At 34.3% G+C, this 20,059-nt stretch overlaps 1 pseudogene; it reads right to left on the reverse strand.

Annotated features, from left to right (window-relative positions):
• Positions 1–1,435: 1,435 nt before the first annotated feature.
• Positions 1,436–2,923, reverse strand: LOC116560749 (annotated as a pseudogene).
• Between the last annotated feature and the right edge of the window lie 17,136 nt (positions 2,924–20,059).

Here is a 20,059-nt window from a genome sequence, read left to right on the forward strand (position 1 = left end):
TGAATCAGTATATCTTAGCAGAAAGACATAGGGGTATTTAGGACAATTGTCAGCATTTCAAAATGCAATCAGGGTTAAGAATGGTTAGGATTAGGAAAATCTGAGATTTAAATTCTAAGAATGAAGAAATAGTAAAGTTTAAATCCAAGTTGTCACCTACTAATAATATTTTTTATATTCCCAAGTGTTTATTTCTCCATCTCAATTAGATTGCAAATTTCTTAAGCAGAAGTCTTTTTGTTTTGGGTTTTTGTTCTTTATAACTTCTTGGGCAATAGCGTAGTGGTTATTTCACCTTCAAAAGTGATTCTGATACTGAGATGTAATTGCTTGTTAGATGGTGCATTTAATCTAGTTGTATTATTTCGGGCCAAGATATTTTCTTATTTTAGTTGAAAAGAAATTCTCTAAACACATACACAATTTAAAAATATCAATGCAAGAATAACGGTTTCATGTACTAGTTCCAATTTTTTACTCCAATGAAATAGGCTTTTTTGACCACTCAAAAATTGTAAGTGCAGAACACTTTATGAATCAACTCAAAACTTGTAGCAAATGCAGTGTTTCTCTTTTCATAACAATCAAGTTTATTATGAGGTAGCCACCTCATAATGTAGTGATTGAAAGTTTGTGTGTCAGCACCAACAGCATGTTTAAATATTGGCTTTGCTAGATATATTGGATCAGTCCCAGAATCACACTTTGCCTGAATTTTCCCATTTATATATATAAAAGAATAGCAATAATATAAAACTTATATTAATAAATGTATATAAAAGAAAGTGCCTAGATTGTTAGTAAGTAATCAATTAATGTTACCAATTAATATCATGGAAAATTCCTTAATAGAAAATTATCTATGTCTTTCAAAAATTCCTAGGTTTGAATTTGGTTATAATTGTCTTTATTTTTATTTAATTTTTTTAAGATTTAATTTAAAGTTTACAGGTTAATTTACATTTATGTTTCAAGAGATCTATTTTGCCATTTGAAATTATAAATTGGATTATTCTGCTTCAAAAAATCAAAAACATGTTAACATAACAGATAAAAGATTAATAACAGTAATTGTACTAATGATGGTTAATTTTATAGTTAAGGTCAGATTCTTTCTTTTTAAAAATTGCATAGAATTAAATACTCCCACTTTTGAAGTTTGTTTCACATACTTCAAATAATGAAAAATGTATGCATGAAGTAAGGTTTTTAAAATATCATTCTACAGTTTCCTTTTAAATCTAGAATTTTTGAACCTTTTTCAAACTAGGCTAACAAATCGACCTTCAGAAATAATGCAGAAAAAAGTTATTTTAGATGAAAGATAACGCCCCAAAACTTGCCCACTTCTGACCATTAAAAGATTTTGATCACTTCTCTACTCATGTTTGATGATGAAGGTGAAAAAACACTAATTAGACTTTTCTTGACTTGCTTAATCTTTTTCTTGTCTAGATCTCAGGCAATGTGTTTGATCTGAAGGAGTGATTTAGAATAAATTTCAATGAGTACAAGAGGAATTTTAAAAAGGTAATGAATTTAACATCTGATGAATTCAAAATTGTATGTAGTTTTGTATAATGTCAATTTGGCAACCTCAAACAAAGAAATATGTCAAGGTAATGTGTATACATTAAGTATCTTAGCAATTTTAGTATCATTTATCGACATGTTTTAATGCAAAAAGTTAATGAGTCCAATAATGAACACTATACAAATTATTTGAAATAACTTATGTGACAAAGTCTTTAAAAACATTTTCATTGTAGCATTTTCAGTTCTACAATGTTTAAATGAAGGCTATAAAAATTTATAAAACATTGCATAATGAAAGAAAATAGGAAACTTCAAACTTGTAAGCCATATTTTATGTGTTTTTATAATACAAATTACTTGTAGTTTCCACAGGTGGATAGGAAATATTTTAAATAGTAAAATCTCAGATGATTTATTCCACATTGCTATAAGTTATAATGCAGTCGAAACGTTTTCAGATAGTACTCTAATTGTAAACATCTTACTTATTGTAAAAAGCCAGAGCATTCTACATCCTCCCATCCTCCCAGCTAGATAGAGCTAGAACACAAATTAGATAGAACAGACTGCTTAGATGCATAAAACAAAAGGTAAAAGCCTTCTTAACTTATGGCAAAGAGCAACAACTGGCTTTTCCTATGTTAAAAGGTAAAGGTTCGAAAAAGTACGTTTCACAGAGTTTAACTGAGCAAAGAACCATTTGCAAATGAGGCAGCCTACAGAACCCAAATAGATTCAGAGTAACTTCAGGGCTACCACCTGATCAGATAACATTTAAGACAGAAAAAGAAAAGTGATACACAGAAAGTGAAAGCCAGGTATAGAAAAGAAGAAAATTGCCATTAGCACTCTCATAGGACCGCCTCTTATCTTTCCGATCTCTGTCACGAGGTGATCTGCCTCTTGAACTCCTGTCTCTGTCACATGATGCTAAGTCTTGGTCTCTGAATCTTTCTTTTGAGGATCTCCTCTTGGATCGTTCTCTGCTCCTATCTCTAGAACTGTACCGACTTCTCTGGTGGCTACGGCTGCGGCTACCGCTGCTGGAGCGGGACCTGTGGCGATGGCGTTTCTCCCGAGATTTAGATCGAGTTCTCCTCTTGCGTTCACGTGACATGGAGCGAGATCGATGTCTGCGATGCTCTCTGGACCTGGATCTTTTCGGATGCTTGCTGTGAGATCGGGACCTCCTCAGCTTCTCTCTTTCTTCTCTCTCCCTTTCTTCTCTTCATTTCAGCCGTTCCTGGTTTCTTTTCTCCTGCTTCTCAGCTACAATTCTTTTTAATTCTTCAAGCTTCTCTCTTATTTCAATAAATCCCAGGTGCAGTTTACCCCCAAAATGATCAGCCAGTCTTCTGTCATTATCATGAAGTCCTAAATAGGCAGATCAGAAGACAGGAGGAGCTCTGAAGAGCGCAAAGCAGGGGAGTTCTAACTAGCTGTGTACATTTCTTCAATCCTTAAGCTTCCTACGGAGTCACGTACTATTGTTTAGTTCACAGCTGTTCAGGGTGACAGTAAGCAGATCCAGACACCAGATCCAGCTAGGCTAGATGTACAGTATCTAACTTTATCTGAACTGAACGTGTTTTCCTTGATGATGCCTAAAACTACATCCATAGCTTCTGGTGAACCTGTAATACAGTTCTGAAAGTACCGTTTTATATAATAAGATGCTGATCTCTTTATTCTTTCAAGTAAGAGTGATAGTGAACAAATTGTGTTACTTGCCTTGGGATTTTTTGAACATTTGTAAAATGCTGTCTTCCTAGTCCAAACAGCTGTAGCTTTGGGCATTTTCTTTTAAATTCTTCTTTCTCTGACTTTGTATCCCTTAATACCTACACTCTCCAATTGTGAGAGAAGTGGGACAGGGGAGCACTGTAGCTTCCATTCTAAGGCTCTACTCCCGTTATGAATTACTAGTGATTACAGTTCAGAGCATTGATCCTGGAATGTGTGCTGGAGAAATTTAAAATACTGGATTTTTTTGTTTAATGGTGCCTGTTTAGAGTTGGAAATTGAAAAACTGTTGCATTACATACTTTTGCTTTTTTATTGAAATTTTGAAATCGAACTTGTCTTGATTTTTCTGTTCTGTTGAATTGCTATATTCAGGATGTTCTTGGGGGGTGGGGGCAGGGATTCTTCGTAATAAGCACTTGTTTTATTTTGTGTGTGTGGAGTATAAAGGCTACACCCTTCTTGTAAAACATAATAATAAAATGAAAGAAACAATCACCACCAAAAAAAAAAAAAAAGAAAGAAAAGAAGAAAATTGCTTACAGCTCACCATTTGCCTTATCTGAACAAAGTCTGAGCAGTCAGTTGGTTGTAATTGGCTAAATCTCAGCCACTGTGATTGGTAGAGATTCAGCTATTTCTTACAAAAGTAGGCTAGAGTCTGTTTACATATCCAGTTAGGTTACAGTTCACTATATACCAAGAAATCTTTAGGCTAAACTTAAAATATGTACAAAGGCAGCTTTAGGGCAAACTTAATCATCTACCATGGAAAGAATATAAAAACACTGAGAAAAGAAAATGGTTCAGAGCAGTGTGAGCTATGTTTGGCATATAAAATTTATCAGGCCGAGAAAGATATGAGTATGGGACTTCAGTCATCACGCCCTACACACTCCCATGCCCAATGGCAATTGTTTAAAAGCCTTTTTGTTCCTTCCCAGCAGTTTGTTAACTAGCTGCCTCATTCATTATCTTCACGTTCCTGGAATTTGTAAAACACAGCAATGTATGGTCGATCAATAGCTTATGTTATTTTTACATAAAATTTTGGTAAACAACTTAGAAACTGTCTCTTCTTTCTTTTAAAAACCCACTTGTAACTGTTGTTAATCAACATATATATTCAGGCCACCACGAATCTCTGCTCTGGTATTGCAGTCCTCCAACTTGGACCAAATACTCTCTTGTTTATATTAATTCTATCTCAGCTTATTCCTTCAGGTTGATGACATCAATTAATACAGATATTTGTAAGAGTGGAGAGTGAGAATCTATAGAAATACTTTGAAGGTCTACATAAAACTATGAATTATAAACACATGAAAATTAGAAATTGGCTGCAACTTGTCTATTAGAGATGTCCAAGAGCATTGGTCACCAAATAATGAGCAACAAAAGTGCAGAGATGAAGAGACACACAAATAACAATCATGGGCTTGATTTCTTCCTGATCTATAGCCAGTTTTATAAAGGTATGTAAAATCTGATACATAGTATTTTTTTGGCTTATCCATGATTTTTCTGATTTGGTCAATAGTAATCATTATAACAAAACCAGTAAGTGCTTATTAGTGTTGGGCCATGTTCTAAATACTTTCTTTTAATATTCACAGTGGGTAGAGATACAGTTGAGAGTCAGAAAGAAAGACTGATACCTCAACATGCTGAGAGGCCTTAGAAGCTTTCTTAGAATCCAAGTACCTCTAATTTGTCTGGTGTTCCCCAACTCCCAAGTGCAGTGAGGGATTTTCTTTTTGACTCTTACGTCTTACCAACAAATCCTCTCTCCAAAAGAAACAGAATTGTTTCTCTTCTTCATGAAATCTTATTATCTATGTCGGAAAAGAATAATGGAATATAACTGCACCTGGAGAGACTTTTTCACAAAATAATGTTTGCCATTCAAATTGTAAAGAGAATAACTTACCAGTAAATTCTGTCCATTCACTCCGTTTAATAATTATTTGTTGCTCCTAGAAAGAATTCTCTCCTGTCCCCATACCCACATACATTATGAAAAGGCTTCTGGCCAAGCACGGTGGCTCATGCCTATAATCCCAGCACTTTGGGAGGCTGAGGTGGGTGGATCACGAGGTCAAGAGATCAAGACCATCCTGGTCAACATGGTGAAACCCTGTCTCTACTAAAAAGACAAAAAAAATTAGCTGGGCATGGTGGCGCATGCCTGTAGTCTCAGCTACTCGGGAGGCTAAGGCAGGAGAATTGCTTGAACCCAGGAGGCAGAGGTTGCCGTGAGCCGAGATTGTGCCATTGCGCTCCAGCGTGGGTAACAAGAGCGAAACTCCACCTCAAAAAAAAAAAAAAGAAAGAAAAGAAAAGAAAAGAAAAGAAAAGGCTTCTGTACTCCATTGAGGTACTGGGTAATTATTCTTCAGAGATTCTCTTATGCTATGCATGTTAAAAAAAAATGTTGTGTAACTTTTCTCCTATTCATCTGCTTTTTTTTTTTTTTTCCAGTTGATTTTGAATGGACCTTCAGAGGGTGCTGGAGAAGTTTTTTGTTGGCTCCTAATGTTATTATTACCACTTTTTTATATATGAGGAAGTTCAAAGTCATCCCTCTGCTCACAAAGATAGATGCACAACAATCTGTTTCTCACCTACCTGTGACCTGGAAGGCCCTGGTGAGTGGGGGGGCGGGAGGTGCGTAAGTGGGCTTGCTTTAAGTTGTCTGCACCTTTCTGGACAGAACAAATGTACTTTTTACATATATTGATTGATGTTTCATGTCTCCATAAAATGTATCAAACAAAGCTGTGCCCCGACTCTGGTGGGCGCAAGTCATCAGGACTTCCTGAGGCTGTGTCGTGAGTTGGGCACATCCTCAACTGTGTCAAAATAAACTTTCAAAATTAACTGAGACCTGTCTCAGATTTTCTGGGTTCACATTTTGGTAACCATGAAGGGATTCTGAGTGGAGATACCCCTGACCTTTGACAAATCTCCTATCAGTGCCTGGTACCAGCATGAGCTAACTTTATGGCTCAAACCAATAGGACAATTTGCTGTGGTCTGAGAGCATCCCCTCTGGAGAATCCCTGACCTCCCAAAATTTGGTCGAGATCAAAAGTTTATTTTGCTGTACAACTCCTCTTTTGGGGGAAGTTTTACTGGCTTCCAACAAGACAGGTTTTCCTGCTTCCATGACCATGGAAGGCAGGTAACTCCTTTATGGATTTCAAGCTTGCTTCCAGCAAGGAAGATGAGGTGTTTTTTGTTTTTTGTTTTTTTCCCCTGCTTCTGGGATGGTAAAGAGCAGTCTACAGACTGAAGCCCATCAGTAGGTAAGCATCTAGTTTGGGATTCTGTCTTGCAGATTCCTTTTAAAGGACTACTGTTAGCATTCAACAACCAACTGGCATTAATTTCTGCTTATTCTTAGAGCTCTCAGGAATCATTTGTGTGTTCATTGTTAGTTTTGTTTACCTGTTTTGTTGTTTGTTTCTGTCTTGGTCAAATCTAAAAGGGAACCATAAATTGTAGGTAACAGGCCTCTGAAGTGGGAGAAAAACAGCAAAAGAAAAACAGAAAAAGAAAAGATTTTTAATTTTAACTACCTAATGGGCTTTATTTACATAATAAGGGCACCTTTTTGCCAGGCAGACCACACTGAAAGAGCAATGGCTGTAATTCTGAAATAGCAGCATTTTGTCCTAGCTGAAATATGGTAATAAGATTTTTTAAAAAAATTTAAGTAGTTGAGTGGTTAAAAGTCAACTTAATTAAAAGGCTAACATACAAGATGTGTGTATGTATGTGTGCATGCTTGTATTTTAAGGCCTTCATGTTTTTGTTTGTCTGCTTTTCTCTCCTAATGCCTTTTTCCTTTTTTTTATGAGAAAAAGTTTTTTTGTTTTCTGTTTTTCTTTTTCTTCTTGTTGACTGATTCTGTTTTTACTCATTTTTATTTTTTTCTTTTTACTAAAATAGCTATTGCAACAGAGGCTACGCTTGGGCTTTTAACAAAGACTATGGCCAGGTGCAGTGGCTCATGCCTATAATCCCAGCACTTTGGGACCCCAAGGCAGGCAGATCACAAGGTCAGGAGTTCAAGACCAGCCTGGCTAATGTGGAGAAACCCCATCTCTACTGAAAACACAAAAATTAACTGGGCATGGGGGCGCATGCCTGTAATCCCAGCTACTCAGGAGGCTGAGGTAGGAGAATTGCTTGAACGGCAGGCAGAGGTTGCAGTGAGCTGAGATTGCACCACTGCACTCCAGCCTAGGCTACAGAGTGAGACTCCGTCAAAAAAAAGAAAAAGAGTGTAGTTTAATTTTATGTATAATTTGGCTCACAGAAAAATAAAATCATCTCCTTCTAGCACCACTAGACTTTTTTCTCTCTGTACCTTAATGATGTAAATTTTGCTATTTGATTTTCACCTGAGTTATTTCCTTTAAAAATTTAAGGCTATTTAGCTGACAACTGCCTAGGGTTGTGAAAGAGGTTATCAAGAATCTGAAAGTCTAAGATAGAAAAAAAAAGTGTGGGGGGAGGATTTCTTTATAAATCTATAAAATGTAATTCTATGGACACACAGAGTACTAAAAATATATAAAAGAGCTCTAATTAATTGGCTTAAAGAAAAATAAAAGCAATTAAATCAGAAAAAAAGAGGCAGGGCACGGTGGCTGATGTCTGTAATCACAGCACTTTGGGAGGCCCAGACAGGGGGATGACAAGGTCAGAAGATGGATACCATCCTGGCCAACATGGTGAAACCCCGTCTCTACTAAAAATACAAAAATTAGCCAGGCGTGGTGGAGCACACCTGTAATCCCAGCTACTTGTGAGGCTGAGGCAGGAGAATTGCTTGAACCTAGGAGGTGGAGGTTACAGTGAGCCCAGATCACACCACTGCAATCCAGTTTGGCAACAGAGGGAGACTCTGTCAGGAAGAAAGAAAGAGACAAAGAGAGAAAGAGAGAGATAGAGAGAGGGAGGGAGGGAAGGAAGGAAAGGAGATAGGGAAGGAGACTAGGCAAGTGCTTTTTCAAGTTTATTTAACTTAAGTAAATTCTTTAATAAACAGTCTAGCTTTAAAAGTATTAGTAAAGTAGTATTAGAAATGTCTTATGAATTACCAGCATACATTTGTGTTTGCATTTATTAATCAAGCAAATTTTATATTTATCTCTGCCAAATACTGTAGGATTTCTAAATTTGGCATAGAAGTTACAAAACTATAAGCCCAGTTCAAATCAGAATGATATTTGTTTGTGTAATTTAATACATTAGGCATTTATATGGGTTTAATGAAAATAGCTGCATGTTGAATTTAGTAAGATAACCTTAACTTTTTATAGTGCGGTTTAGGCGGTTTTGTTCACAGGCAATAAGGAGGTTTGTTTTGGGAAAGGACTCTTATTGTCTTTGTTTCAAAGCTAAACTATAAACTAACTTCCTCTCAAAGTTAGTTTGGCCTATGCCCAGGAAGAAACAAGGACAGCTTGGAGGTTAAGAACAAGATGGAGTCAGTTAGGTCCAATTATTTTTCACCGTCTCAGTTATAATTTTGCAATGGCAGTTTCAAAACTTTGAATCATGACTATCACAGTTTTCATAAATAATCTAGGTAAACAATTAAAATAAAATAGTTAAGTAAATGTAATGAGATAAGCACTTGTAGACAAACTGGTCTTAATTTAGAATATAAGCTTATATTAAATTAAATAATAGATATTTTATTATTTGGGTATTTTCTAATAAATATATATTGTAGGAAAACATTCTTGCTAAAAAAAAAGTGTCCTTTATTAAAAATTGGTAAGCAAGTTTTGTTTAATTAAAAATTTATTTAACGGTTATGTATAAAACAAGGTAAAAGGAACCAGGAGTAAAAAAAAAAAGATATAAAAAAGTTATAAAAATAAAATTAAACAAAAGAAAAAGTAAAGAAAGTTATAAAAATAAAGAATTGTTTTTGATGTTAAAAAAACCTTAAAGAGAAATAATTTTATATAAGAAAGAATCTTCAGTGGTAAATTTAGTCCTAAAATAAAATAACTGGTTATTTAAAATGGAGGGATGTTAAGGAAAACCAGAAAGTCTAAGCAGGTCATGAACAGTCCGTGTAAGTCACAATAAGAAGATTTACATTTTAAAAGAATAAAATAACTTTCTATAATCCAGTGGTCATTATTAAGTTTGGTTTGTTTAAGGAAAACAAAACTGAGATAAAATTTTTCTTTAATTAAGGCTATTACATCCATGTATCTTCCTGTATGTGCTTTTAACATTGAGTTACAGGGCTTTAACTCCTGAGTCTAAAAAGGACACCAAGTCCTGCTAAATCTTAAACACTGACATCAATTAAAGCTTCATCTTCAGGCCCTGTAGAAGATGCCAATCAAAATAAACTGCATTCCCTAGACAGAGCAAACAAATGAAAGCTACTCAATTCCTCAAGGCCCAGGGACTATCAGGGAAGAGGTGGGCAAGTAAGATTACAAGGGCTGATTTTGAAAGATAAAATAAATTCAGTTCTCTACAAATTAATTATCAGTGTCAAAGGCACATTGATACAAAAGTATATGGACCACTGAGTCACATTAACAAGGTTTTCTTGAACCGTTAACCAACTCCTTAATAAAGGTTATAAAAGGCTTATGGAAGTTACATTTTATAATCAAGATTAAATTGCATAGATTATTTACAAAATTTTGAAAAAGAAACATAATTGACTTAATGCTGTTTTTATTAGGGCTTCATGTTTAGAAAATGAAGTCTCTTCTCTCAAAGCATGAAGGTCTTCACCTTTAAAAAAAAAATCCTTGAATTATCAGTTTGTTAAAATAAATGACTTTACAATGACCTGTAATTCTATTTTGTAATATCAAGTGTTTTAAACCTTTTATATTTGACAAACTTTCCAAAATCAAATTATAAATTATGTCTTTTTCTAACCTAATTAAACCTTTAAGACATTAGGTTTCCTGAAGTCCAAAAATCACGTAAGTTGGCTTATTTGCTATAAAAAGTAGACAGTAATCATTTGTCAAATATGAAATGGTGTTTGGTTTTCTTTGGGCTATACTTTTATGAATATGTTATTGGTATGTGTTCCAAAATTATGGGAAGCTCTGGCAATTTGGATATAGTAGTGTACATTATCAGTAATAATAATTGTTATGTTAAAATTATTGTGATCTACAGAGGTAACACATTTCCTTGTCAATTGTCTTTTAACTATAACTGCCTTAAACTTTTTTTTCATCCTTGGACAATTGTCTTATTTTGGGCCTCTTTAAAAGGTGGTTTTATAATCAGCTATGAAATTTCAACAGGTGTTCTGAAATGTAGGTTTCTGATAACTTTGGAGACTGTGACATCAAAATAGAGGAAAAACTTTCAGGACTCACGGAGAGCTAAAATGTTCATGAGTAACAAGAAGAATCGGAATTAATTTCATGGACTCAACCAATCTTTTTGACTTTTTGCTTAAAATGTTCACTGAACCTTTGTTTAGTTTTTCAGAATCTTAAATCTTTTCTTTTGAGCTATTGACAGCTTTTTAACAATTCAGTATATTTCTATGAATAAAATGTGGAGCATTTTTTTTCTACCTTTGAAATTTGGAATCTATTTGTTACTATTGTTAACGTATGGCAATACAGTTATTTGCATAAGTGAAATAAGAATATGTTTTCATTTGTAACAGGACACAATTGGAGAAGTTATTTTACCCAGGCTTTGACTAGAATGATGTGCTTTCCTTTAAGGAGTAAACTTGACTTATGGAGCCAATAAAGCCCTTTGGAAAAACTGGCCTCATATTTTGTATGCACAGTTTATGTAAGCATTTCTGACCTGTGGGAAGTAAAGCATGTTGCTTTCTGACAGGCACAGAAGCCCTCAGGCTCATCTTGGAACCTGAAGAGGAGAGAAAATTCACCCAACTCATAGGTATTTGATGGCACAAATTCATGGCTAGGCCTGGTGTTAAAGTCTTATCTGAGATTCCTCTTGTGGGACAAAGTTTAATCAAAGCCAAGTTAAAAGTCTATGTAAAAAGTAATTATTACTGCTGTACTATATACAAATAATTAGGCTGAGTATAATAAGCCAGCTAGTCCTACCATAATTTGTCTTTAGTAAAATGGGAAACTTAAGAGGGAAAAAATTTATGTTTTAAAACAATTGTACACCTGTTGCTGGATTCAAGCCTTGCCTAATGTTTTATTTTTCAGTTTTAATTATTTTCCACAGTTTGGACTGAATTCTAATTTTTCTAGGCAACAACTCTTCAAAATAATCTCTTCAGGTTTTTTTCCTTCTTTTTTTTTCCATTTTCCTTAATTTGGAGTCACTGAAAACTAAGCTGTGCTTTCTTGAAACCCTGTGAACTGAAGCCAGACGACTTAAACTTCAGAAGAAAATAACAGTGACCTATTTACATACATAAACCACTTTCATACCTGCCTACTGTTATATGAACTTCAGAGTAATATAGTGCCCTATATCAATTTTTCCAGAATTTTCTTTTGTTTGTTCGTTGTTTTTTCTCCCTTCCTCCCCACTATGTTATCTTCACTGGACATGAGACTTCACAACCTGCTAAAAATGAGCTTTTCAGGCATATCCATCTAGAAATATGTCATTCTAGCCATGAGTGATCAAATGAAACCTGATACCAGAGACTTAACTTCTTGTAAAATGTTTTCTCCAAAAGATTTAAAAAAAAGAAAAGGAGGAAAATATCTTGGGCCCCTTCAATCTGTAAACCACTCAGGGCAAATCTGCCTCTCATTCTATTTGTAATCCCACTGCTCACAGATATAGATGCATATTCTGATTGGGCCTTGCTTTATGTTGCTTCTGCCTTTCTGGATGGACCTCATATACATCTTACATATATTGATTGATATTTCCTGTCTCCCTAAAATGTGTAAAACTAAACTGTGCCCCAACCACCTTAGGCACATGTCATCAGGACTTCCTGAAGCTGTGTACGGCACACCCTCAACTTTGTCAAAATGAACTTCTAAATTAACCAAGAGCTGTCTCAGACTTTCTGGGTTCACAAGATTATTCCCCAGCTCTTAGAATTATAGCCTTCTTTTTCACTGTTTCCAGAATTACATATTGGTGTTTAACAATACCTGATTGAGTTGTTAATCTCTTGTGAATTAATTTGGTTGTTCATCTATTCTTTGTTTTGGATTTTTTTAAGTTATTTAAAATCTTCCAATTATAATAAAAATCTTTCATCAGATTTTTAACAGAAATGTCCAAAAGTTGGAGTTCTAGAGAAGTGAAGATAAGAAGGAATTTTGATCAATGTGCAAGTGTTACTTAAAAAAACTAAAGTTGAAGAGAAACTTAAGCCACATTATGTGTTCTATCAATTTATTTACAACCATACACTATATATAGGCCTGATTTCACACTTATATCTGTATGAGATAAAAATGAAAATTTAAGTTGCTATAGTCTCATGAAAGCATCTTTTGAAACTTAACACTTGATAGTCATTAAAAGAAAAAAAAGTGTGGTCTCTAACAGGGAAAGAAAGAACTCATCTATCAGTATTTCGTTTCACTTGATGTAACCATTTAAAATAAGTTAATAAGTTAGTATTCTAATTATAATATAGACTATCACAAAAATGAATTACTGTACAAAGGCGGTCAAATTACTATGAAAATTGTACTGGATGTGAATAGAAGACATATGCATAGAGTCTTGTCTTCCATTTTATAGTTCTGTGGCCTTCGGCAAGATAATTTAAGCTCTCTGATTTTTAGTTTCTTCACTTTTAAAGTGAAGATAATAAAGTAGCCTATATTTCATAAGGATAAACTAAGTAAAATTACCAAGGCTAAAAAATATTGATGTTTGTTATGTCAAAATTCTTTAAAGAATCCTTTGACTAAATTAAAACTGCAAAACTTAAAAACAATTAGGTTAATAAGGTCTAGCCATATAAAAAGTTAAAGCCTGCTAGAATTACTATTTAATTAATATTTCTATTAAAGTAATATAAATTCATATTAAGTATAACTCATCATTTATATTTATATATATTAGAAATATAATTTATTTATCAAGACAACTATGTATACCATAAATTAATTGTTATAGCTGATCTCATATTTAAATGCAAGTTAAGGGTGTAATAACAGTATTCAGGCTATTGTCACCATGGCCATTACGTGCAGCCCTGTATCTAAATGAGCAAAAGTATTTTGGAGAACATCTAAAAATATCTGAATATTTTTCTGAATTAAAAATATTTTTCATTATGAACCAAAAGTCTAAGTTATTCACATTCATCATTTACATGATATAATGGAATCTTTACTCAAACCCAGATAGTTCTTTTTTTCACACTATCAGGTACATTCTATTGTCTGCCGAATCTGGATATGCAAATTGAAGATGAGCCAAAATATTAATCCCAGCTAATGAAGAAGACTAATAGAAAACTAGTAAAAAAAGTAAGAATACCTTTATTCCTTGTACAGTATTATCTATAGCAACCAATAAATTATAGTGAACATCTAATTAATCTCGAAATATGAACAAATTAAAATATATATGTTTGTGAAGAAGAATTACTTTTGGTTTATTAACAATGTACCATTTTAATACTAAAATGCAAGATTTGTGAACCTTTATTTTTGTTTATGTACAAGATGCTAAAAAATATATTGTTATGGACTTCAACACTTAACCTGTGAATCACCAGTCCCCAAAAGCCATAAATAAGTGAAATATAGCAGCTGGAAACAGGCTGAAGTTGTCTATTTTTCAAATGCTTTATACAAAAAGATATTTGTTTATGGAGACTCATTATAATGCTAGCTTCAGGGTCTAGACCTAAGAAAACTGCCTTCCAAGGAAGGTATATTTCATTATGAGTTTCTTTGTAACTTAATATGCAAATTATCTTGATTATGATCCAATGATATCATTTTATATTAAATTATTTTACATGTTAAAAAAATTTATAAAATTTTGGTTTGCAAATTCATTTAAATGTCCATATATTAACACAAATTGAAGTGTAAATGGATTTTTAAATTGTTTATTACAGAGCTCTCTAATGATCAAATATTCAGCATTTTATGTTGTATGCAACATATAATATTCAGTACTCTAGCTGGACTATGTTAAAAGTAATTATTAAATTTAATATTTCATTATTTGCCATTAAAATATTTCTGGAACCATGTTTGTATTCTCAGGAGGAATCCATATCAAATGTTGGCAATTTATATTTTCTCTTCTTCCTGCTCCATAGTAATTTTAGTATGGCTTCCATAGTTGATTCAGTAGACAACATGAACTTATTCAAAAAAATTTTTTTCAACAGATTAATTTAACATTTGTTTTGGTTGGCATTTCCAGTTTATAATTAGGAGGAAGTTTTGGATGTAGTAGATATTGGTTTTTAGAAATAAAACACATACAGGCTCACAATTTATCAATATTCTTTAGAGATTCTGGTACTGTATAGAAAGTTTGATTCATTCCCTTGTGTGGCCTTTGTCAACTGTAATAATCTATGACCAGATCCTGTTTTCAGGGCTGTATGTTAATTTCATTCTGTGATATGATAGGACCTTCAGTGGTTATGTTACTTGTTCAGTGCTATGACTTTAATGTGGTTGATTAGCTCTGTGATTCCTGTTTTCCCTCTCATATTCTAATGTGTTTCATTTTCCATTACTTTGCCTAACAAACATTAATAATAGACACTTAATTTTGAACTTAATTCTCAAATTAAGCCAAAATAAACTGATCATATATAAGAAAAAAAAAAATAGGTTGAAATCTTTATTAAGGACACTATTGACCTCTTCTATTGTGTCTTGGCCTAGGCCTTTGGACTTTAGGTATTCTAGGTATGTCAATGCAGACACACATGGGATGTTTACTTATCTCTATGCTCTATAAAATATTAATCTTCTGTCTAAATCTTATTAAATGTTTACTGTAGCATCCTTATATACACTTCATATACTGTACTATTTTACCTTCAACACTCCTTATGATACAGAAAGGCACTGTAACGTAAGTATATATTTTGGATTCATTGCTGTTTTCATTTTTAATTCCTAATACAATTATTAATTTCTATTAATTTTACCTTTAAAATTTCTTCCTATGCTCTTTTATTTTCTCAATGTCTGTTGCCGCTATCCTATTCTGACCACTATCACACCCACAAACTTGTGAGACAACGAAAGCCTTCAGACTGGTGTCCCTGGATCTAATAGCCCAGACCAACCACTCAATCCATCCTTTACCCATCCTTTACTCGTAGCCAAAGTAATTATCAAGAAAATTATCAGCAAGTTTGACCATATCAATCTCTTGTTTAAACCCTTAAATTGTTCTAAGTCAAAATTTCTTAATATAATTTACAAGTTTTTTTGTGATCAAGAGTCTGTGTAGCACTCCAAGTACATTTCTGAATTATTTTTATTAACATTAAAGTGCCGTGTTCATGATGTTCTAACACGTCTCTTTACATTAGAGAAGGATGTTTTCTTCTCTGGAAATATTTTCCCACCGTACTCACCTTTTTTTTTCTTGATATACACTAATTATTCATCAGTCAAGTTTTCTTTCCCTGGGGTCACCTTTTCTGACACTCAGTATTCACAGTTTGGAAGCTTTCATGTATGAATTTTGCAATCTTAAAACCAAGTCCTTGCCCTATAAGAGAATATGGCTTGTTTTACAATTTCTTATTTACTTGTCTCCTTCTAGCAGAGTCCTAAACAAAGAGGGATCACTCAATAAACATTTGTGGAGGCAAGAAGGAATGGCGAAAAAAGAAGAAAGAAAGGAAAGGAGAAAGGAAAAAAAATGGCTAAAACAAGATAAAAAGTAAGAGGGGAATATTTTGATCAAAGACATATGTTGCTTAGTTATTCACCTATGCCTCATTTGTCAGAATTAAACCATCCCCAATAACAGGTACCACCTTTAATAGAATGAACATTATCATCTACCCCAATGTATCATTCTAGGAATAATCACCAATGACAATTTTCCATATTGAAAATCAGGCAGGTTTTTACTTTGCTTTGTTTCTACTGTTAGTTCTTAAAATGATTCTGTGTTAAACTAGACACAATTGACTGGAAGGAGAAAAACATACTGCAGATGATAAAATTATAATAGAAAACAGCCTATATGATATCTTTTTCTTAGTAACACTACAACTTTTTAGCATTTTGAAAACTTTGCCATTTTGAGTGCCATATCAGGTATTTAATTGAACAGAACTGACAAAATGTTAAAACATGTAATATGCTTGCTCATTTGTTCAACACTTTCACTAATTTGATGAGATTCATATGTAAGTTGGTAATTTACTCTGCTGCATGAATCATTATAACAGAACACTATTTAATTTGGAAGTCTCAGAAAGAACGTGATGAGAGTCTGTATAAACAAGTAAGTTAAATTATCTTGCTAATATAAAATTTAGAAGTTAGACCAAGAATATAAGAATCAAAGTATGGGAAAGCTGCCGTTAGAAAATCGTAAGGTGGGATATTACATAAAAGGAGAGAGAGAAAATTTTCAGCAATATCATTATTTTAATTTGTTTTCAAATTGCAGTTCCTACATCAGATATTTAAGGTGAAAAATTCTTTATTCACATAATGAATATTGAATTTTATGAAGGTGAAAAATATTTGAGATCAGTGCTAAGTAATTTTTTGTGACTAAAGTATAAATTTAATTTGAAAATATGAACAGTTTATAAATCTCACAAAATAACATGTTAGTGAAACGGTTATTTCAGCATCATAGGTCACGTGTGGTGTCCCTTGCCTGTAATACCAGCACTTTGAGTGTCCAAAATAGGTGGATTGCTTGAACCCAGGAGTTCAAGACCAGCTGAGGCAGCTTACTATGTCCTTGTCTCTACAAAATAATGAAAAAATTAGCTGTACATGGTGGTAGGAAGCTGTGGTTCTAGCTTTACTGGAGGCTAAGGCAGACGCTTAAGCCCAGGAGGCTGACATTGCACTGAGCCTTGATCACACCACTGCACTCCAGGGTGACAAAGAGAGACCCCATCTCAAAAAAAAAAAAAAAAGAAAAGAAAAAGAAAAAAAATTATTGTGAGCACTGTGGGAATATTGATATAAATTCCAGAAAATTGAGATGTAATAGTGAAAACTTATTCAATTACAAATTAGATAACCCTAACTAGAAAAATTATTAAGTGAAAAAGAAAATTTCACTGAACCATGTCTCTTCCCAACCCTCATTCTCTTTCCCTCCTTCTTTCCTCTCTCCATCCATCACTCTGACCATCTTTCTTTCTCCTTCTCATTTCTTTGTCCCTTACCCATCTCGTTTTTCCTTTCACTGCTCTCCTTTGTGTGTCATTTCTGTATGATCCTTCTTTTATACGTAGACCAGATCAGCTTCTTTAAAATGACAATGTCCAGGACTACCGAAAGCTCTACTTCCTCATATTTTCACTATTAAAAAGAAAGCACAGATCACTAGCCTGGGAATGGGTGTTGATTTGCTCACTTTGAGTCAGATGTCTGTGTCTGGCCTAAGCATAAGTTAGATTAAGTTCTTATTTCCAAAACTGAGGATTCTAAGAAAGTAAAAGCTCCCATTTGAACCAAATGGTTGGGAGAATGTTCCAGATACAGGAAATACTGCTTTTAGCAGAAAAACTATAGATGGCCTTTTTTCAGATTTTCAGAACTACCTAAAAACTGAAAGAGAAAAGGAGGGACCTGAGGTAAGGAATAGTTAAGAGACTATTTAAACACTAGGTAGTCAAAACTTGAATTAGAGCAATAATAGTGGACAATAGCAATGCATGGAATAACACAGAAAAACCTATGACATTTTTCTGAAGGGTTTTTGTTTGTTTGTTTGTTTTTGAGCTGAAGCCTTGCTCTGCTGCTCAGGCTAGAGTGCAGTGGCCCAATCTCGGCTCACTGCAACCTCCGCCACCAGGTTCCAGCGATTTTCCCACCTCAGCCTTGCCAGTAGCTGGGATTACAGGCACGGGCCACCACACTTGGCTAATTTTTTGTATTTTTAGTAAAGACGGGGTTTCACCGTGTTAGCCCAGATGGTCTCTATCTTCTGACCTAGCGATCTGCCTACCTCAGCCTCCCAATGTGCTGAGTTTACAGACGTGAGCCACAACGCCCAGCCTCTGAGGCATATTTTCTTTTTTTTTTCTTTTTGAGACGGAATTTTGCTTTTGTTACCCAGGCTGGAGTGCAATGGCGCGATCTCGGCTCACCGCAACCTCCGCCTCCTGGGTTCAGGCAATTCTCCTGTGTCAGCCTCCTGAGTAGCTGGGACTACAGGCACGCGCCACCATGCCCAGCTGATTTGTTGTATTTTTAGTAGAGACAGGGTTTCACCATGTTGACCAGGGTGGTCTCGATCTTTTGATCTTGTGATCCACCCACCTCGGCCTCTCAAAGTGCTGGGATTACAGGCGTGAGCCACCGTGCCCGGCCAACAACTTCAGTGTATCAAGGAGTAAAACAAGTCTTTTTCTTTGTGAAATGTTCTAAAATTAACTAGAATTAGTCAATACATCCATTTAAAGCTTTTATAAAAGCTTCATTCTCTCTCTCTACATTCTGAGCTCTCTTCGTCTGAGAGCAAATGAATAAACTTTGGCAAATTTGTTTTCTGGCATTAATCAAGGAGCTACACACAATCAAACAGTAGAAGACCATGTCTATTTCTGTTCTAGGTGAAATGAAAGCAAATAAAAAGGCTTGCAAATGGCATAAAGCCTCACCAACCCATTTCTGGTTTGGGATCAAGCCTAGCGTGGAGTAATGGATATTTCAGCTCCTGGTTTGCCTACTTCCATCTTCAAAGTGTTTACTCTTCCTGATTCATGTATCAATATTCTCCTACTGCTTAAATTTTGTATCCACAAATTTATTCCCTTTTTCATTTCCATTCAAATACCTAGTACTATCAGTATTTAAAATGTTTTGGGTTCTATAAATTTCTAGACACTGCGCTTACATTTTCTCATTTAATTTTTCTTAATCCTTACAATAGTTTTGTCAGTTATTTTTATTCTCATGTTTGAATAGGAAAAAAAAGAAATAAAATAGGGAACCAAGGTTAAAGAAATTTCAAAGGATCTAATAAGTAGTAAAAATGTGTGGGTTTCAGTCACAGGTATGGTTGACACTATTACCCATGTTCTTTCCACTTCACCTACTGCAGCATTCATCTTAAATGCATTGCTAGTGTCTGCTTCCACTGCTTTAATTCAAGTTCTATTACCTAATCTTTAGCTACTCCATTAAGAATGTATTGTACCTCAGGTCTCTCCTTACCTCAGTACATTCCTCAGATCCCAGTTTTAAATTGTTTCTACTACTTTACTTCTTACATAATTTTAATGTCTAATTTAAGTTTTGCAATATTCTCTTGTTCCATAAATACATATTTTAAAGAGAATATATATCCTAATTTATTTTAAAATGTCATCTTGTTTTGAATTTTGTCATTGTTATTGTTGTTTGTTTGGTTGTTTTGAGACAGGGTCTCACTCTATCGCCGAGGCTGGATGGAGTGCAGTAGTATGATCTGTAACCTCTGCTTCCCTGACTCCGGCCATTCTCCCACCTCAGCCTCCTGAGTATCTGGGACTACACGCATGCACCATCATATCTGGCTAAAAGTTTTTGTATTTTTTGTAGAGACAGAGTTTCGTCTTGTTGCCCCTGCTTGTCTTGAACTCCTGGGCTCAAGCAATCCACCCACCTCGACA

The sequence above is a fragment of the Sapajus apella genome, unplaced genomic scaffold (assembly GCF_009761245.1).
Source record: "Sapajus apella isolate SASKATOON/1434 unplaced genomic scaffold, GSC_monkey_1.0 scaffold27, whole genome shotgun sequence".
Classification (NCBI taxonomy): Eukaryota; Metazoa; Chordata; class Mammalia; order Primates; family Cebidae; genus Sapajus; species Sapajus apella.